The sequence below is a fragment of the Rattus rattus genome, chromosome 3 (assembly GCF_011064425.1).
Source record: "Rattus rattus isolate New Zealand chromosome 3, Rrattus_CSIRO_v1, whole genome shotgun sequence".
NCBI classification, from domain to species: Eukaryota; Metazoa; Chordata; class Mammalia; order Rodentia; family Muridae; genus Rattus; species Rattus rattus.
In genome coordinates, this window is record NC_046156.1 from 207,022,391 (window position 1) to 207,044,756 (window position 22,366).

The 22,366-nt window shown below is 39.6% G+C and overlaps 1 protein-coding gene and 1 non-coding gene across 3 annotated transcripts in view; both read right to left on the reverse strand.

The window, feature by feature from the left end:
* The window catches only part of Edil3 (EGF like repeats and discoidin domains 3), a 498,350-nt gene that overhangs the window by 61,857 nt on the left and 414,127 nt on the right, over window positions 1-22,366 (reverse strand). The gene's annotated exons all lie outside the window — the stretch shown is intronic.
* Window positions 18,151-18,294, reverse strand: LOC116897526. Its single transcript, XR_004387542.1, has one exon. It is a non-coding gene; the product is annotated as a small nucleolar RNA SNORA48 (small nucleolar RNA).

Here is a 22,366-nt window from a genome sequence, read left to right on the forward strand (position 1 = left end):
ATATTGTTAATAACAATAAATTCTTTTTAAAGAAAGTCTTTGTAGTGTGTTCCTAAATTTATTTTTATGAACCATTTTCATACTTCTGTTTTTAATATAAAATATGCATTGTAATGGTCGTGTAGCCTAAACTAGAACCATAGCTGTATAATTTAAGTTATATCACAAAATTAGTCTCCCATAATCATAGACTAGCTCTCATATGGAAGCCATGTCTAATTAAATGACCTATAAGTGCTATTTCTTCACTATAACATTTACTAAAATCAATCTCACCTATTTTAAAGTCCATGTACAACAGTAGAAAAATTGAATGCCATCAACTGAGGAGCATATATTGGGGGGCCAATATAGTCTTTCTTCCATAGTATGTCTCTTAAAGTATGATTACCAGTGTAGAGTTTTATGTTCTCAATTTGCATTCAGACTTTCAATCTTTTAACTTTTAAGTAAAGCCAATTAGTATATCAAATTACATTTGTAATTGAGATTCATTCAATAATGATAAATGGCACTATGGAGCTTTTCCTGTAATTCTTCCTGAGTGTGGACTATACTTCTGCTTTGTCTCTAGCATGAAGACACTGTAATTTTAACAAGGTAATAAGTAATGGAGTACATATTCATCAAATAAATCTGAGTGGGTTCTGTTTTTATATAAGTTCATCATTCAAGAAAGTCAGAAAAACTATGTGACTTCTCCAAGGTCATGTAGGTTGTAGGTAACACAATCAGAAATTTTACTAGGTGTATTCAATACATGGCTATTGTGTTCTGTATTCTCAGGATTATATGCTAATGAATGGTCCTAGTAGAAGAGAGTTTGTAATGCAAACTTCTGTCTGTGTTCAGAATTCCAGGTTAAATGCCTGTGAGCAGTTTCTGGGCAAAGAGGCATCGTATTTCTTGTTTATCTGCTGCAGTGTAAACGCTTCTGTAACTCATCTGCTGTGAGGAGACCTGCTTGTACTTGCTCTAAAAGGAGCTGTATATACTAGGTTCCGTCTTGTCCATTATTTTATGTGTCTGGTGAATACCATGAGGGAGAATATCATTCTAATGGCAGGAATTTGTTTATGAATATTTGACTTGTGCTAGAGTTAGAGCTTAACAGAGTTCTCTCTGTTCCTCTAACTTTGGATCTTCCAAATTATATTAGGCAGCCTAGAGTGTGCTTATTTGACAGGCAAACAGACAATGAAGGAGACTGATCCACAAACAGAAACTGAGGTTGGATTTTAAAATGCACAGTATCACCTTTTCATCAAGAATATGAAAACACTAAATGGGTGTCAATCAAAGACAAACAATGGCTAAAAGAAAGACTGTTAAGGTATAGCATTAAAAATTCCTTGTTTAGACTTTGCAGCACAATGAAGGTAGCAGCATTGTGCAGTGTGAACTTTGACAGTAAGTGGCTGAAGTTAGTGAGATTGCCACTAATGCTCTGTCAGCAATTCGGAGGAAGATAAAGGTGACTGGAGTCAAAGAAGGTAATGAGAACTAAAACACCCGAGACTTCGTGGAGGAGAATGCACATCTTTTTTCCCTTTTTGCACCATTGACTGGGTTTAATCAGAGTGAAAATCAAGATAAGGAACACCAAACTGATAGCTGGTGACAGTCCTCTGGAAGGAGTGTGGTAAATGCAGGTAGATAAAGGTCTGTGGCAGCAAAAAAAGTGTAGAATGCAAGTCATTTCTTCCAAATCAGTGGGGAAATCAGAAGAATAAAGGCATTAGGATTATCCCCCTGGTTCTTTCCTTTTTTTTTTTTTTTCTTTTTTTCCGGAGCTGGGGACCGAACCCAGGGCTAGGCAAGCGCTCTACCGCTGAGCTAAATCCCCCTCCACCCCCCCACCCCAGGTTCTTTCTTGATCCTGCTGGAATTTAGAATATTCAAAACCAAACATCATTGTGTTACCTCAAGAGCCCAGCCAACCAAGAGAAATTGCAGATTTAGGAACAAGGAATGAGAGAAAGTATATTGGAAAACAGGATGTTCAGACTAACTGGTAGGATTTCAAAGATTCAAATGTGGCAAAACTAATTTTGAAAATGTGAAGAAATCTAGCAAGACTTGCTGACAGGAAGTGGAGTGCCTGTGAAGAAGATGATGTAAAAGGGAATGAGCACCAGGTCTAGCTCCCACCTTCAGCAGGAAACAGTAGGCTAAGGACCAAGTAGACTCTCTGCGTCACGGAACAGAAAGGGATAGGTAACTATGCCTCCTTAATGACTGGATTCGTTACCAGCAAATTATGATGAAGTTAATTTTGTGAAGAGGTACAATAGCATTCGGGGAACCAATTAGGAATCTAGTTGATAGTGTGGCTAAAGGAGTAAACCACGATCAGGCAGTCAAAAGCTGAGAGGCAACAGAGGGAAGACGCAGCAAATGAGGCAAGGGCAGCTGAGTTCCTGGGTCAGGGCTTTTAATCTCCAAGATCTTAGAGGAGGAGTCTAACCCCAAGATGTAGGGCTTGAAGGGAATGAAACTGCATATTTGCTTGATGTCCCTCATTGTGGGAGCTGTGAATTCATAGCGCAGAGAACCCAGGCAGATCAGCGTGAATGAAGCCCATCCAGGTTAATGAAGGATTTGGGGTCTTGGTTGGGACTCAAGTCATTGTATCTCACTGTTAATGGGATAAAACAGTACTCATTCACAGTAAGAGGTCTTCTGCCTGAAACAAATGTGGTATTCTGCTGAAGGAGAAGGGAAGCAGGCTTAACTACATGGGTAACACACCACAGGACTAATTAGGTAAGGGCGTGAACACACTGAACGGGTACTGCATGGTTTCTACAACTTTGTAATTCCATTGCTTCAAATGCTCTCAGATTCTTTTTATTTCCTTCCACACTAACTAAAGGTAGAATCTATAATAATTCAGAAGACTCTGCTGTCCGCAGATTCTATTTCATGCTAGCTCCATGTTACTGTCCCCCGCGTGAGGATTCCTCCAGAGATCAGAAATCAAAGAGATGGAACTGAAATCACTCATGACGGCGGTACACTTTTTCTCTCTCCCAGCATAATAAGTCTTCTGGTTTAACAAGCACCGCTATGGAATGTCTGAAAAAAATCATTTCTGGGTAATATATTCTGAGTGGACAAAATGTTCAATATAATCCTCATTTGTTTGCTTACTATCAGCTGGAAAACAACATTGTCCATAAGTGACAAGATTTAATTTAATTGTGGGGCATGTATGTTAACACGATGTCTCAGAACACTAAAAATTAAAAAATAATAAAATAAATTTTTAGTATTATACACCAAAAATTAAAAAATAATAAAATAAAATTTAAAAAGGGTATGAAATCACTAATGAAAAACCACAACTTGAATAAATTAGACTTAATTTTTCTGTTCACTCTTTTAGAGACTTTAATCTAGAACTAGATATTAGGCAAACTCATTTTGAGATTCACTATGGTAATTCACTTCTTTTAAACTATTCCTTTTAGATACTATAAATAGGATTTTGCTCTTATGTTAAGATTTAAAATGGGACTTGTTCCATGTCATATTGATGCGAGAATAAATGAATTTTAACAGAGTCAACTAAGGTTCCTAATGAAACACGAGATTTCATGTTAAAACTACAGAGATGCAATGCAGAACACGCAATGAAAGCTGGGGAAAGATGAAAACTTACTGATAAGAGTGAGAGGGTACTCACTGTGCGGGATTGTACGTAAGCCTGCAGGTCAAACCAGTCCATCACTGAATATAAAACAGGAAGCATGATTTGATGACAAAACCGAAGCAATAGCTTCAGTTCTTATTTTATAGCAAAATTCCAAATAGTAACATGCTTAAATATTAAGCTTTCTCTCATTAGATACTTTAAGACTGGATTCAAATTTTGAACCTATCATTTTATACTTTCAATACCTCTCTGAATTCCACTTATACAATGATAAACATAATTATCGAGATTCCTTTCGTTAGATAACATTGTGTTTCCCTGTGGGGTGTAAAATCATGCCAGGGAGTTTGGTAAGGTAAAGCAGGTTCAGACGCCGAGACTCGGTGGGCACTGAGGCTTAGGGGACTCCCAGCTGCCTGCCCGACTCTTGACTTGGAACATGCCCCATGCTTCTCCCAGAAAAGAAGCATGTGCTATCCTCACAAAGGACCAAAACAGAGCTCTCTATGCTAATGAGGTACCTAGAGGCCTGGAGGGCCAGTAAGATTCCTTCCAAGATATTCCTTCCTGAAAAAAGTATTTAATCTCAGTTTTATCCTAAGAAGCGGTATATGGTTTTACAACTCCATTTTTCGCCATGACAATAAACTGCTTAGAACCATGGGCTATCTCTTTTCATCAAGATCAGCAGTGGGTAGCCATGAAGAAGGCCTTTGCCTACAGAGCCACAGCTTAATCTCCTGTAGAAGGCCTCTCTGCACCACCAGCCACAACCGCCAAGCCTGCCTTCGCCAAGCTAAGGACAGTCAATCCCATTGGACAACCGGAGCTACTCTTCTTTTGGCCCCGGGCTAGTCGATGTCCCTCCCCATCCTGTGCCACTCTACTCTGTTCTCTGCTCTTCTATGCCTGGATGTCCAAGAGTCTGGGAACCCCACTGCCCAGCCTTGTCTCAGGCTCCGGAACCCCGAACCAGCTCCTGATTTCCTGCACCTAAGACTGCACTTTCCCACCCCTGGGCTAGGTCTCAGTGGCCCAGAACTTCACAACAGCCTGGGCACCCACCCCTTCGGCAGGGTGGGATAAGAACAGTCAAACTCTCTGAGTTCCACCTCCCCTAAGAGGCCATGCCATCTGGTAGAGCTGACACAGACTGATAGTAACTACTTCTAATTCACTTTTTATGCTCAATTAATTCAAACATCAAGTCAATATTTAGCTAATATCTACTATGTCTGGGGCCCTGAAATTAGTAAAATCTCACTGTGGTATAAAGTGAGGGAAGACTTATGCAAGCACAGATTAAAGTCCCCGAAAACCCTTTGGACAGAGGAACCGGTGTGTGGTAAAGTGCAAAACTGGGAGAAACAAGGCAACCTTGATTATCTCTGAGCTCCTGCAGGTATGGAAGTTTGTGCCACGTATAGGAGGCTCCTAGCAGTCCTAGCAACTAGAGAGCCAGCAAGACGGCAAATTTACTGTCTGTGGATTTGATATTTTTAACAAGAATGGGCGATATCAAAAGTAAAGGTAATTATTTTTGATTTTTCCACTTGAACAAATACTTGTACCCCTCTGAACTTAGCATGTTTATAAAACGTTATATTAGGACTTCCAGACCTACCCTTTCACACTGGGGTTTTATTTCTCAGTCTTATGCTCAGCTCTAAAACTGTGCAGTCTCCAGGTATAAATTTTTATAGAGAGTTGACAACAGCTCAGTGTCACCCTGTGTTACTCATAAACAACATAAACGACCATTATCATACATAATGTTCAAGTCTATAATACACTCCAGAAACACTTTATGACTTTGGAAAAGAAGTCTGCATTCATGTGGTGTGACGCAAATTTAAATTTCTTGTTTTAGCCAGCCTTCCAAATAGTATTCTATATTTAATTTCTGGTAATGTTAGTCTTCTGACTTTTTAATGTTTACTATTTGTCAAAATATGTAGGCCCTATTTTACCAGCATTTCTGGAGAAATTCTAGAGTGGAAAGTAGGGTGCAGGTTCCTAGATCACATTTTATGGGTGTTGGAAAAAAAAGGCTGCTACTAAAAAAATAAAAATGCAGTTGCTATAAAGCGCATTCCTTCCATATCGCCTTGCTTTATGTTCAGTGTTGCCTCATGCAGCTTAATTCTTAGTTGGAAACTGCAGTTTTGCCTCATTGTCCACGCATAGGTGCAATATAGGAAGACTCATCACTTCTGGCCGATTCTCAGTATCTTTCTCTAAAGGGAAATGATTACATCTTTGCCGAGTTTAGCAATATTGATCTAAAATATTTTTTGCATAGGTTTTAGAATTCTGAACTAATTTATATTTCTATGAGGAAATGTATTATTTAATAAGAGTAATCTGAAATATCATTTATTATACTGTCAATCTATGTCAACTATGTATTAGGAATGAAACTAAGGTGGGCAGCTGTGGCCTCCTCCCTCACTGGATACATTTGTTTCAAAACTCTATATTTTTTCCACTTGAAAATGAACCTTCTTGTCATAGAGACTACCATTTCAAATCCACATTAGGATTGGTAATAGAAACACACTTCGTTTATGAAGAAGAATGCAATTTCACCAGTATTAAGGCAGCCTAAGTCAACACATTAAGATGTTGATATTTCGAGTGATTTATGTGCTTATCAAACTGTTTAACAAAATAATGCATCATTACAAAAATCTACTGACACTGAGAAGAAAACTCATATTTCTTGAGTTCAGTCCACTTCTAAAGAGAGACATAAAAGAGCGTGTTTCATATTTGTTAAATGCAATTATATTTTCATTTGAAAGTAAAGGAAATGATGAGTTAAAATATTGATTCCACATTGTCAGGAAAGATGGACCTTCCATATTCTTTCTAGAAAGGCTGTATTTTTTCCCTGATTTTGTACAGAGTTTATCGGCTTTGGACCTCCATGGAGGCTCTTCTTCTGCAGATTGGCTGTTGTTGACTGAACATAAATTATGTATGATGTGATGTTCTGAAACAACATATACTCTTCCTCTGCTCTTTCCCCTCTTACAAGGTGAGGAGCACAGCTATCACTGACTTACATTTTACAACTGCTTGCTATACTTCTTTTTAAAAAAACATAGATACGAAATGAAAAAGATATTAAAATATTTTGCAGAAGATGATACTAAAACACATTTAAGACATGTTTTTCTGTAGTTACTAGAAATGTCTCCTAGCAACAGATTAGATCAAGATAAACCCAACACATAGATTTAATCAGTAGGAACAGAATCGTAGTGGTGAATAAGCATCCTGATTCTCAAACCTGGACCATCAACAAGAACCGGTTCCAAAGGGAGGCTTGGCTAAGGGCACTAAACTGTGGACAGTGCTGCTCTCACGGAAAGGAGATGTTTTGGGCAGAAGAATGTTCTGATGCTTTCTTTTCTAATGCTGCCATGCAAGATTTAGTTCCCTTTGTATTTTGGGTAGGTGATTTAAAGCTTCCCAGGTGATGTTTTTGAATCTAAATAGATGTGTTCTAGAACAAGCAGTAAAGAGAGTTTAGATCTAAAGGGTTTAATAAGATTCAATAAGGTCTAAAGGATTTTATAAGAGATATTTGACTGAAGTGTAGATCTCAGGTCTCCACTGGCATAACCACATAATGTCTACCCCATTACAGATCCCCTTTGCCTAAATATGAGGGGGATGTGTGGTTTGAATGTGCCATTTTGAATATGCTATCTTTATGAGATAACATCTCATCAGAGTGGAAATAATTTCCTCTTTTACCTTGATTATACCAGCCATATCACCGAAAAATACACATGACTGGGAATTGACCTTGAGGACATGGTAGTAGCCCTCAGCTGAGAATCAGTAAAAGGCATGAGCCCTGACCTGGGAGCTAAGAACGTAATGTTCTCATCAGTTTGAATGTGATAAAAATGGACTTTTTCTTAAATTAGAAAAAAGACCAGTCAATACTTCAATTATTGTCATCTAATGCACCAAACAGAGAACCCAATTTAGCATTGCTTGTTCTGCTAAGGCAAAGAAACTGTGCTGTTACAAATACACACTTTTAAAGTAGTGATTTATTCTTCAGAATTGTATTTTTTTTTATCCAAGAAAACAAAAAGAATAAATCATAAAGATGACTTGCTAAACTATTAGCACTCAAACAGTAAAGACCGGGAGCACACAGTTAAGTGCATTGCAGAAGACATCATGGGTAACAGAGAGGGGAAGCATTTTGCATGATTTACCAAGTGTAAAGACAGTGTTTGCCCATGGAACGTGAACGCTTGCTATTTTGAATCCTTTAAATTCAGTCATCTCAAAGCCTCCTACATTGCGAGCTTCTGAAGCCTGTCTTTTGATTAAACATTTATGTTTCTTGCTTCTTAAACGTTATCATTTCGTGTATTTCATTTTCAAAACTTTGTTTAAAATTTCTATATCAACTGGCACACTTGGAATTCCATTCATTACCTAGTGAACTGAAAAATAACTGATTTTCAGAACAACATCTAGAAATATTTGAGATGGTAAAATTTCTTCATGTATAAAAGGGATACATACAGCAAAGTAGTTAGGTCTTGTTTTAATTGGAAAGAGCTAAATGTACTTTCTGGTAACCAATCACTCCATTTTACTGTATCTGCCTCATCAAGCCACCATCTGCTTCCAAATTTCATCCAACAACATGTTTTTCTTCTTTAATCACACCTCTATTTTCTCAATTTTATTTAACTTCACATGAATATCACAAAAGTTAACACATTCGTTTTCAAAACAGTGCACATAAACGTAGTCTGCCATTCATTCTCTGCCAATTTTCCTAGGACAAAAATGTAGGCAGACAAAAGAAAACTACGGATGGAAGATATGATATTGATGGCCGGAGCCATCTAGGGGATCTGGGGTGTGCATAAGTGTCTAAAGCCATCGAGTGATGCCTTTCTCTGGATATTGATGCATCCTTTGAGGGCTGGCTGGGCCATTTGCACTGGCAAAAAGGATTTCATCATTCCTTTTTGTCATCGGCTATCTTTTATTTATTTTTAAATTATGTGTGCAGGGAGGTTTTGGCTGTATTTAAACTTTATGCTCCATGTGCATCTGGTTCCCACAGAGGCCGGGAGAGTGTTGCATCTCCTGGGACTAAAGCCCAGAGGGTTGTGAGCTACAATGTCAGGGTTTGAAACAGAATCCGGTTCCTCTGGCAGAGCATCCAGTGTTCAGAACTGCAGAGCCGTCAGTCCCGTTCTCTACCTCCTGTTGTAGTGAGAGGTTCCCATCTTCCCAAATTTGCTCAGATTAAACTATGCACTTACTTCTTCTGACTCAGCTAACTTGCTTGGCTTTTACTCTCACAGTTTCCATTTCCTGCTCTGAAATCTACATGTTGGCTCCAGGATCTTTTAAACATCATCACCACTTGCACTATATAGGGATTCAATCATGAAAAGAATGGTCGCTGACAGGATTTCTGTTCCTGCACGACTTTTCTGTGTGAGGATTCCCAGCAAGACTGAAAGCTCTGCAGGGCAAGAAGCAACACATATCAGAGGGCTTGGCTTGGAAGCCTAATCATAGATTCCTCAGATTAAGAGTTCACATCAACAGCTTCTCTCCTTCTTTAAAGGGGAACAAGAACACTCTTAGGAGGGGATAGGGAGGCAAAGTTTAGAACAGAGTCAGAAAAAACGCCCATTCAGAGCCTGCCCCACATGTGGCCCATACTATACAGACACCAAACTAGATACGATGGATGAAGCAAAGAAGTGCAGGCAGGCAAGAACCGGATATAGATCTCTCCTGAGAGACACAGCCAAAACATGCCAAATGCAGAGGCGAATGCCAGCAGCAAACCCCTGAACTGAGAACGGGAGCCCTGTTGGAGGAATTAGAGAAAGGACTGAAAGAGCTGAAGGGGCTTGAGACCCCACATGAACAACAATGCCAGCCAACAAGAGCTTCCAAGGACTAAGCCACTCCCCAAAGACTATCGTGGACTGACCCTGGTCCCAACCTCATAGGTGCAATGAATAAAATGAATAGGCTGGACCCCTAGTTCTTAGGGCAGTAATAGAGGGAGGAAGGAACACCCATATAGAAGGGAGAAAAATGGAGCAGGAATGGAATAAAAAATAAATAACCCCATTTCAATGGAAAAAAAAAGAAAAAATTAACATCAATAAACAAAAATACCAATAAATTATCTATTTGATTGTGATAATATATTCTTTGAATTATCACTATTAAGACAAAGTGATCTCTCAATTTTTAAGAGCATCTCCATGGCATTTTTATATTGTAGAAACAATGGAACCTCATCTACTTTTGGAAAGTATGAGACTAGAATTATCTCCTCAAAGTTTATTTTAATTCTATTTTGTGTGTGTATATGTGTGTGCATGTGTGTGTATGTGCATATGGGGTGAATGTCTGACATGAATCAGAGGAAGGTGTTTGGTCTCTTGGAATCAGAGTTATAGACAGTTGTGAGACACCTAACATAGGTGCGGGAAGATGAATTGGGCTTCTCTGCAATAACAGTATATGCTACTAACCACTGAGCCATCTCTTCCACCCATAGAATTATTTCCTAATGTCAGATTTCATCAATTAGTGAAAATCTATTTTCATTTTTTCATCTAGAGAAATAATGTAGAAATATGAATTTTTATAGTTTGGCTCATGTTAAGTATCTGCATAAATTTACTACTGCTCAAATGTCTAGAAGCATCAGTTGCTGTTCTGAAAGAGTAAATTTACTTAGAAAAGAGAAAAAATTTAAAATAACCAAGACATGAAACAGGTATCAGTGATCTTTATAATAAATAAAATTCATTCAATAATTAATGATACTCTAAGAAACATCTTTGTGGTAAAGCAGTATCTACCAGCTGAATGACCCATCTCTATAAACTGAATACAGAGATTTTATAGTATTCAACTTATTACATAAATAAAACTAGTTTGACTAGATTATTAATTTATGCAACACATTTTCTTCCATTCCTGCAACAAAGTTAGAAGTCCCAGTGGAGCACCTTCTCTGTTTCCATACTTTGACTCATTCACTGTAACGTTATCCTGTCATCCTTTTGAAACAGGAAGGGCTGAGAGAAGAAATGCAAAAAGTGCTGGCTGAAAGGGACCGGATATAGATCTCTCCTGAGAGACACATCCAGAGCATGTCCAATACAGAGGGCAATGCTAGCAGCAAACCACTGAACTGAGAACAGGACCCCCTTGGGGGTGGGGATTAGATGAAGTATTGAAAGAATTGAAGGACCTTACAACCCCATAAGAACAACAATGTCAACCAACCAGAGCTTCCAGGGACTAAACCACTTCTAAAAGACTATACATGGACTGACCCAGGGCTCCAACTGCTTCTGTAGCAGAGAATAGCCTTGTTGGGGCACCAGGGGAAGGGGAAGCCCTTGGTCCTGCCAAGGTTGGCCAGTGCAGGGGAATATTGGAGTGCAATAAGGGGGATGTATAGGGGGAATACCTGTATGGGGGAGGGGGAGGGGAGGGAATGGGAATTTATGGACAGGAAACCCGGAAGGGGAATAACGTTTGAAATGTAAGTAAAGAAATATATCTAATAAAATTTAAAAAAAGAAAAAGAAATGCTGAAACAAATTAATCTGAAGATTTTCCTGCAACTAAAAAAAGTTAAGATCACTGTTTTTATAACATACTCTTTGGGCTCAGGGCTGACTGGCTTAAAAAAGAAAGACATTCAAGTGTCTGCTGGGTCCCTGCAGTAGGAGCCACTGCGATGAGCAAATATTCGATGGAGAAAGGGAAAAGACGGAGTGTGTGATGGAGAGATCGGAGAGAGAGTGGAGATGAGCATTTGTGCCCTGTGGAGAAAGGTGAAACTGGAGATCCAACAGTGGTGAGAAGCAAGCAGATATAAGGAGCCCACACAACTACCAGAGGCCATGGTGATGTCTAACCCAGGGGGCCACAAAGGGTCACATCTGTTCCCTGACCCCACTGCAGCTGGGGTCTGTGCTCATGCCTGTGGCTCACACTGAAAGGGAAGGCCATAGCAATGTCTGGGTTGCTGCCTGAAACCGTGTAGATGTCCAGCGACTGTCTTGGTCCCTGGGCCAGACTGATCTAAGTGGCCTGTGTTGCCACTTGAGACCATAATGATGTCTTGGCTAGGATGGCTGCTGCTGCTGGATATGTTTGGGTCTGTGATCTTGCTGTACCTAGGGTCTGTGTTGATGCCCAAGGCCCTTGCTACAAACAAAGACCATAAGGATGTCAGTCATCTGGACTCTTTCCTGAGGTCATGTTGATGTCCAAGTACTATGCTGATCTGCTCCTGACCCTTGCTGGCTACTACACTTCCTACTTCTCATCTGCGCAATCATGGGAGAGCTGACTCTGGTTGCCTGGGTGCAGGAGTGCTAGAGGGCTGACCAATTCAGCTTCCCCTCAGGTCCAGATCCAGAGCTCTGAATTGGTCCACCCCAACATCCATCATGTCAATGAACTGCTGGAACACATGAAGGGGCTCGTCCTATAGATACAAAGTTATAGGATCTCCATGACACAGAGTGATTACAGGATATCTGAGAGGAATCCCAGTGAGGACCTGGTAGTGATAGTGTAGCAGAGTCCAGAGGTCTTGAAGCAGACTAACTACTCATTGCAGTGAACATTTGCAAGTAGAGCTATTTGAGCATAAGGGGTATACTGTGTGACACACCTTGACACACCATGACACACCACTGTTTCCATGGCAAGATTTGTTTTGTTTGTTTGTTTTTGTTTTCTTTTGGGGAGAGGTTGCAAGGGTGGAGGACGGATATGAAAGGAAAGGGAAATGTGTGGGAATAGAGTGCATGATGTGAAATTCACAAATAATAAAAAGTTAAGAAAAATAAACATAGCGTTCCATGGAATCTGATGTAATGTGGTAAAAGTTTGTACACTCAGGCTAGCAGAAGGAGAAACTAGGCTGCCCTAAATTTGCTTCTGGAATACTGAACACCTGCTCTGTAATCATGACCTCCAAGGCAATCCCCAAGCTGAAAAATAAAAATAAAATATTACCAACTTTAAAATACCTCTCAGATGAGTCAATCTGTTGTCCTCTCAAATTACTGCTCACATTGTCCCCACTTTTAGCTTTCAAGTTGGCTTCTCTAATGTATAACTCTGCCTATACTTCTCTGCAGCTCTCCTGAAAAGGGTAATTTAGTTGAACATTGTAACATGGTTATGTTTATTCTGTAGTTGAAAAGTCTTCCAAATTGTGTATATAACTTCACTGTTTGGGATGCCAACGATTCTAAGATCACCTTATATAAATGGAGTATTATATTGATTTGTGGAATACATTCAGACAGATACTTTTCATTAGTTGTAGCTGTGCCATCTTTCTATCAAGAGTGAAGTAAGATAAATAGAAGGCATTTGAATCATCTACGAAGTTGCATTTACATGGATGTGTGACAAAGTAGCTTTCACGGTTTCAAGCCTTCTACAGTTTTCACACAATCATTCATCCCATTAATAATTCTACTCTTCCAGGATATTATGTTGAGGTTTTTCTTTAATTAACAAAAAATTTTTTGCCTTGATTCTTTTTGCCTATATCCAGGCAGCAAAGTCTGAGTGAAATGAAAATACATTTGTTCCCTGAAATAGCAGAAGGAAAAAGAGATGTGGATAAAAGTGTTACAATTGGATGCTGCTAATTCTTATGTATTCTTTTTTGAGCCTGGCATTTTATGAGAAAGAAACATTCTTAGGCAACACCAAAATTGCTTAGTTCTTTCCAAATTACTTCTAGCCTAAAAAAAAAAAATCAAACCTGAATCTATTAGAGTATTTCTACCTAAATTACTTCAGAAAAAAACATTTCTCAATTTGTTTTTCAAGGGAACTTATTTTCTATTGGAATTTCTTGATTAAAATAAAGCTAACTTAAAATTTATTCTATATAAAACCATATAGATATATTTCATTTCATTTATTTATTTGTCTTGTCTTATGTATGCATTTCTTAAGCCAACGGTATAAAAAAATACTGTCTTTCATTACAGAAATTCTCTCTCTCACACTCTCTCTCTCTTTGTATATGTGTATGTATGTGTGTGTGTTTAAATATGCTGTTTTTAGAATGTGAAATGATAACTCACAGATTAATGTTTTGAAACCTAGCTGGTACACTATTTTTGGATCATGTGAAACTTTATGAGCTGAGACCCCCAACACATAGACAGCAGAGTACTCCCAGGTCTGGGTACAGTCAGTGAAGATGCACCTAACACTCAAGAGACATGATGTATCTTTTTCCCTTGCTCAAGAAGTTTAGAGATCTGGTGTGGTGGGTGGGTTGGGTGGGGTTGTGACATCCTCATGGAGATTGAGGGCAGGGAGAAGGTATGGGAGGTCGAGCAGTCGGAGGGGAATAAATTCTGGAGTGTAAAAATAACAAACAAACAAATAAAATAGAATCTCTTCTAGCTAGTGGAAAGAAAGCTTTGCGGGTACACTGTTAGGGGCTATTTGCTCTGGTTCTACCCTATACCTCTGTTTTCTGATATTCCAAAATTAAGTAACTCATGCCTCAAGATTATGATGCCCATGCCCTTGTCCCTCAACTTTCATGACTTCCTCACCACTAGGGATTCCATTTCCTGAATTGTGAGTCCAAGGAAGCCTCCCATCTCTTCAGATGCTTTCTACCACAGTAAGAGGGAGGTTATGCATTGCCTTTTCCGTTGTATTGATTTCTTTCACATACAATATGTTTTTATTGAAAAAAATGATAACATATTTGTCCTGTAGAATTCAGTGGCATTTCAAAATGAGTTTTGCACTAGTTTGTTTCAGAAAGGACTCAAAATACACCCAAATGCATGTTGTATTGAGTTTATTTACCAAGTACAAATGTATTCTACCAAAAGTCTCTCTGGCTTTTCTTTTAACAACCCCTTCTCCCACAGGGGCTGTGGGCACTAGATACAGAAGCATGATGTTTTGCACATAAGCACATATTTATGGACAAACGCAAAAGTGGCAGCAAGCATTTATTTCATAATTTTGCTTCCTAGTGCCTTCTACTAATACGTGATATATAACAGTACCGATTGAAGTTATCTCTATATCAATTTAAAGAGCAAAATTACTTGGTAATAATCATTAAAACTGCTGAGCTGTTACATATTAAAAATGACTGTGAAATCTAGGAAGCTGAAACTTTAATCCATTTTTATATATTCTTAAAATTTTTAATAAAATCCAAACTCAGTAAGATTTATCACATAATTACTTTAGGGATTAAAAACATCAAAATCTTTCCTGGTGACTCACTCTAATGGTCAGTGAAATCTGTATGCTATCTATGATATTTCTTAGCGGATGTGTCTCAATTTCTACTTTATTATACTCTATTACCATGTTTTATTCATTTGCCTATTTCTTGTCTGCTTAAAATATCCATCTGAGAAGAGAAAATGCTCTAATGCATGTAGGCTTCTAAGTGAGCAACACTGAGTCTCATTATGTTCTTGACATATATACTTGTATATACAATGAGGTCAGACCATGCGCAGCTTAAATTAACCTTGATTTCTGTAATTGACCCATTAGGAAGCATAAAGTACAGCCACTGTGCTCCTGTTTTTCTGGGACCTGTTTATGAGTAATCTTAAGCTCCTTTATTTCAATAGTAAATTTAATGATGCCTGGATTTAATGATATCTGAAGATAGCTTGTGATGAGTGGCTCAGACGAAATGAGAGCAGGTTGCTCCTGATTAAGTCTAGTTGTTCCTAGAAGCATGTCAGCCATTCTGTCATGTAAGTGCTATTGGACAACTGCAAACCATTATTACAATATTGGACACAAATCAATTAAATCATAAAGTCTCTTAGTACAGTACATAATTTTGCATGGTGCCTGTGTTTCAGGGCAGTTATAGTTACATTTCCCGCATTGGTATTAAACCAGGAAGAGGATATGGCTGAAAGATTCCTGCTCTGTTGCCAACATGATAAAGAATGGAGAAGAGCGGAGAGTAGAGGTAGCCAAAGCCAATAGCTCAAGTCTCTGATGGGTCCTACAAGGACAGGCACATATTCAATCTAGAGGTTATGACAGGGGAACGGTATTTGTTCTTGAGCAAGGGAAAAAGATAAATCATGGTGTATGTGTGTGTGTGTGTGTGTGTATGTGTGTGTGTGTGTGTGTGTTAATGAGTGTGAAAGTGGGTGCACACATACCATGGAACATGTGGTGAGAAGATAATCCATTGCAGAGTCTAATTTGCTTGAAAATTTTAAAAGATTTTTATTGATTCTTTGCAAATTTCATATCATGTACCTCAGTCTCGCTTCTCATCTTCCCATGCCCTCATATGTGTCCTTTGTCCTTCCATTCCCCACCCAAAATAAAACACACACACACACACACACACACACACACACACACACACACACACACAAAACATAGAAATCATCTCATCATGGAGGCTGTGGTATGTTACAGTGTTTTCTCTTCACTTACAATTGCTCTTTGTACTGAGTCACTGGTCTGGTTCAAGCTCTCTGACTTTTGTGACACCATCAATTTTAAGACACTCTTCCCAGTTACCCTGTTGTTGACCTGTGTCACAGAGATCTCACATCTTTTTCACAGCAGGACTGGCCCTTTCACATGCCCCAATCATTTGCAGATTCTATAGGTTTTGGTGTGGGCTGATTCAGAGCCCCAGATTTGGGTCTGGCTGGTAGCTGAGCTGGTGAGCCTCAGGTTCTTCCTTATCAGCATCACCAGGGTAAGTCTTCAGCACTGCTCTGGCTAGACCACCTCGTTCAGCCATCTGCACCAAGCAGGGTCAGCTCTTCTGCTCTCATGCCCTCAGGCTAGCTCATCCTGAGCCAATTTCACTGTGTTGCCCAGGCAGAGTGGAGGATCCACTCTCCTAAAAGCTGCTTCTGTCAGTGAGTAGGGTTAGCCCATTTGGTCTCATGACCCTGGGGTCAGCTCTCCCTACTGCCTCTAGTAGAAAGGGAAGAGGGGCAGAGGGCACTCCCCCACCAGATGACCATACAGTAGAGGAGTGCTGGGGTCAATTATCCTCCAATCTTGTCTTCAGGCTGACTTACCTGTACCCACCTGCTTATCATCAGGGCCAGCTCTACTGCACTGCCCAGAAGAAGTGTGCAGTTGCTCTCCCAAGTGCTGCAACTACCTTCATGGCCCCAGGGCCAGGTCTCTAGACTGCCAAAGGTTGGGGTCATCACTCCCATACCTACTGCATCTCATAGTAAATGAGAGTTGGGCTCAGGTCTCTCTCAGTATGTCCTTGGAACAGACTCACCTGCTTCTCTTTGACCAGGGCCAGTACTACTGTGATGCCCAGGTAAAGTGTAGGGCCCGTTCTCCAAAGTTCTGCAGCTGGGGATGGATAGGGTCAGCTCACATTCTCTCATGAGCCAGTTCTCCCAACTGCTGCCACCCATGCAACCAGGCCACCTCACTGCTGAGGAGTGCCAGAGCTAGCTCTCCCACACTCTTACCCTCAAGGCTGGCTCCCCTGTGCTCTCACCACCATGGTCAGCTCTGCTGTGCTATTTAGGTGAAGTACAGAGCCTACTCTCCTGAGGGTTGCACCGAGTGATAGCCTCTTCTAGCTCTCCTGAACTCAAGATCCTGTCGGAAACTTTCCTGAATGTCAGTGGTGAAAAGGGAGCAGGGCTAACACCTCTGTGCCTGTGCCATCCCGTGGTAGACTAGTGGTGGTGTCAGCTTGGGGCTGGTTCATCTACCCCTGCCACCATGGCTAGCTCCACTGTGCTGCCTGGGTAAGGTGCAGGGCCTGCTCTCTCCAGTGCAGATGCCTATGAGTGCAGTGCATGTGGGGCAGGTATCCAGAACACCGCATTCAGTGAGGGGAAGGGCCAGTTATGCACAGCTCCTGGACATTCATGTGGTCCCCAGTGGCTGCACTGACCAGAGACATCCCCATGTTCTATAGTGATAAGATGAGCCATGGGCATTGACCCCAATCCGTTCTGTTGTGTAGTCATGAATTCAGGCATGGCCTTCCGTTGTAGCTCTGACTGGGACCTTAACATGGATGTAGGCAACAGGGCTGGCCACTCAGAACAGGTTACTCCTTTCCACTCTTGAGTCTCCATTCCATCTCTCTATAATGCTCAAGCTGCTCTTCTCTCTCTCTCTCTCTCTCTCTCTCTCTCTCTCTCTCTCTCTCCCCCCATCCAGCCATCACATACTTGCACCTTGTGGTGGCTCCTGCCCTGCAGCTGGTGGGCCCTTGGATGACATCCTCCATTTGTGCTGTATGTCATGGCAGCAAAAAGGTATCTACAGCTTGCTTGCACAGTGCTCTGGTGAGGACATCTGTGGGTGGCTTGGCAGTTCTTAGGTCTCTGCCTCTCTTCCTACTCCTGTACTGTGCTGCTTGGATTTGATTTGATTTGATTTGATTTGATTCGATTTGATCTTTATGAGTCCTAGGCATGAGACAGCTTTGACCACCAAGCCAGTCATCAAGCTAGGATGAACAAAGGACTGCCATCTACTCTGCCCCTGACTGATATAAAAACACCACCACCAAGAGAGTGTATTTTTATCTATTGCCAGGGTTGGGGCAGGATGGGGTGGGATTGGGGTGGGGTGGCTGTGTTGAAGGTTTTTTTTTTTAATTATTTTTTCCTTATCATTTTTTTCTGCTGGGTAAACTGGTCTAAGAGTCTTTAGAGACTCTCCTGCCTCCATCTGTATTTTCCTACATAGTTAATATACGTTAGTTGACTACTAGTAGAAGCAGAAGGAGGTACTTTTAGCAGAGCCTTACCTGAAGAGTGTTGTTTCAAGATCTGGTAAAATCAAACCTTTAAAGTTGTACCCCCTGGCTTCTATGTTTTGTCTCCTCTTCACAAATTTAATTTGTTTTCCCACCGAATTAGAATAAAACAGAACAACAAAACAACAACAACAAAACAAAACAAAAACAATAAAACCAATGTTTGTTTCTTTTTAAAATTCTGGCTACTGAAACTTCTGTCTGAGTTCATTGTATTTATTTAAACGTCTTAACTTGAAAATGACAGAAAAGAATAATCATTGACCTAGAGACCATTTTGCTAGAGACAGAAACAGAACCAGTGAAAACTTCCAGCATTTCCCCCAACTATACCATCGACACTGCATTGTAGAAATAGCACTGTCACTCCCTGGGCCTCATTAACTCTCTGTTTTGAATAACAAATATTTAAGACATTGAAATCCCATCTGTCTGTGATGTGATCAACAACAAAAATACCCTAAGCATGCTAAAATGATGGTCAGACAATTAAGCAAATTCCAGGTAGATTAATATTTAATTTAATGAGACTAATATTTAAATTAAGATCTTGAGAGATTAATGGCATGAAGAAATGTCAAGAGTAAAGAATACTGTCAGGACTCAGTTGTTATACAAATATCAAATTGAGATGAGGTAAACAGGGATGAGATGGCTGGAGACTGGAAAGATTCTAGGAATGTCTGAAATGACTATAAACAGGCATTTCTTTAGAGGCAGAAATGGGGCTTGGAGAGGCTAAGCTAACAAATGTAAATTGCATGGCAAGCAGGGAACTTCGGGGAGACACAGAGCACTGGGGGCACATGAGAAGCTCATACTTGTACCACAGAAGCAGTTCTTGAATATATAACCAAGAAACTCACCTCTTAGGAACTCATTAAAGGCCCATTTTGTAGGATTGTGGTGGACAATGATTGCTATGCAAACTTCATGTTTCTTCCTTTTATAGTGGGAGAATGGATGGATTTTTGGGAAAACTGCATATATCAGTGTAAACTGTACCTTCTATTACTTCACATAAAAATTCTAATCTGTAGCACAGGGACTTCATAAGCATAACCCTTCCCTAGTGTGTGCACTGAGTGTCTACTGCACTGTGCTTATATATTTACTTATCATGCACAAGGCTGCCAGTTTTCTCCATCTTTCATTGGTTTACTGCACTGTTTTTCAAAATTTTATTACTCTGTATATAGTTAGAAACATACACGTTTATAAAAAATAGCAGATATAAGAGGTTCTCTTCTAGGGTCCATGACTTCTTCAGTCATGTGTAGTTGTCTAGGTTTGCTGTACCAGACATGGATTTCTTCCTCAGTGAGACTTAAGTACAATTAGACTAAGTACAGTTATCCCTATGATATAAGTACCCCATTACACCATTAGAGATTCCTTGCTGAGCTTTTTATGTTTGTGGTTAATAATCTTCAAAACTTAGTGGAATTGTTGATTATGTTTCTTCCTCAGTAGCTTACATAAAACCTTTGAATACAATGAGAGCTAGTCTTTAGGAGAGAGTCTTCTATGACACAGACAGATGAATTTGCCCAGAACATTTTTTGTGAAAGTGTAGGCTATCATCGACAATAGGGATTTATCTTCAAATTCTGGGAGACAACCAAAGGCAATGTCAATAGAATATCTATATCTACAGATAAGTGCGGTTCTTACCGTTTATCAAAGAAGCATCATTTTGCTGAAGAGGGAGACTATTACAGAAATCACCGTTTAGCAAAAGTGCAAGGGAACAACTGACTGTAGGACTCAACGCCAATGATACATCCACAACACAACTCCTACTCTCTGATGAACAGGGGACAGAAAGATAGTAAGAACTAGAAAGGATGCTGAGTCCTGCTTAGATATGTGTAAGGGACGATGACATGTCATGGTTCCTGGCCCTGGAACAAGTCAGGAGGGTGTGGGCCTCCATATGTGTCAATGATTGCTGTGGGTAAAAGGATTGATTGTATAATAGTGTACATATTTTCACAGTTCTGTTTCTATGAATGTCCTCTCTGCTAAGGTTATTGACTCCATAATAATCAGAGATAGCACGAGTCTGGGAGCCCAGGGTGTACCTATGACTCAGCAAAAATGGTAGAATGCTATGACCTTCAGGACAGCTCTAAAGGCCGTGGGAAAGAAAGCTGAAATCATGAATTTGAAAATATATACATTTTCAACTATACAAAATATAAGGATGTAATATGAATTGTGCAAGGAGCTTCACATACCTAAAGGAACAGAGGCAGCTGCACTATGAGCCTGCTAGTCAGAAAATACAAAACCAGGCAAAGATTCCTGAGTTCAAGGCTAGTCTGGAACAGAGGAAGTTTAGGTCCAGGCCCAGGTCTTCAAATGGTAATTTCAGGGTGGAGTCCCAACCAGATATTTTATTGTCTCTGCTAGTTATTTCTTTCTAAGAAAAAAGGGGCCTGAGGTATTGGGATGCTCATTCATGGGATAATCAAAAGGGAATCTGGGTTAATGATTCAATTGACATATAAAACAAAAAACTGGGCTTTTGGCCCACAAGAGATAAGCTATCCAGAGTTTTTTAGAATTATAAAAAAGCTGTCTTGAGCAGAGAGCTATCTGGAGATTTTGAGAGAAATTTGGGAAAGCTATCTTGAGCAGAACATATGCCATTAGCTTGTAAGCCATGATTTTATTTCAAGTCATTTGTTTTACCCCAAACACCCCTTCTCTCAGGAACACCTCTCCAAGCCAAGGCTGGTCTTTAGCAAGAGGAACAGGATGACTGATATAAGTTAGTGTATTTCTATGCATCACAGGACAGCTGTAACCATGAAATCTCAACAATAAGGTTTCCTCCATGAGACAAATGACAACACCATTTGACATTACAAGCTGAAAGAGTAACATCTAATAGGACCCCTCTACTGGATAGGAACCTCCAGGCAATTAATGAATGTTGAGAAAGAGGAAATGAGACTTCTCCAGGGATAAGTCCTATAATGGTTTAAATGACAATCCCCCTCCACCCATTGACTCATATGTTTGAATACATGAACCTCAGTTGACAAAATATTTGGGAGGGATTAGGAAGAGTGACTTGTTAGAGGGAGTGTGTCACTGGGGCTGGGCTTTGAGGTTTCAAAAATCTTTTGTCATTTCCAGTGTATTCTCTCTGTCCAATGCTTGTTGATCATGATGTAAGTTTTCAGCTATCCCTGTTTCCCTGACTTTACTCAACCATCATGACCTCTAACCCCACAAACCCATAAGCCTAATTAAATGCTTTCTTTTATAAGTTGCCTGGGTCATGATGTTTTACTGCAGCAATAGATATAAGTAAAATAAGACGTCTGATAGGTTGTCCTGATGTGTGTCTTTATATAACAATTATATACATTTGAGGGATTTATTTCTCTTTTACTTATAAGTAGAAGTTATATAGCTGTTTTCTAAAGTTATTTTCTAAAATGTAAATGATAATTTATATGGAAATTCTACTATTATGTATGTTCCTACAATTTCTTCAGTGAAGTTCTAGGAGATGTAAATTGACATTAATTCCAGTTTAAATGATGTAAATGTTTTAATGTGATTACTCATTGTATATATGCATTAAAATCTGGCATTAAGCTCTGTAAGTATGAGCTGCTTGTATATTAAACAATAAAAACCTAAAAGCATAGTCCAGAGACATTTGGGATACTCCTGGTTGATATCTTGACAAAGTTTTGCTTAACTTTGTATTTTAGTAATTTCTACTGTAGGGTTTGCTCATACACAGTTTTCTAGATTCACAATGATTTAGACATATCTCATTTAAAATTATAGATAAATTTTATTTGTTATTCTTCATAATTTAAAGCATCTCT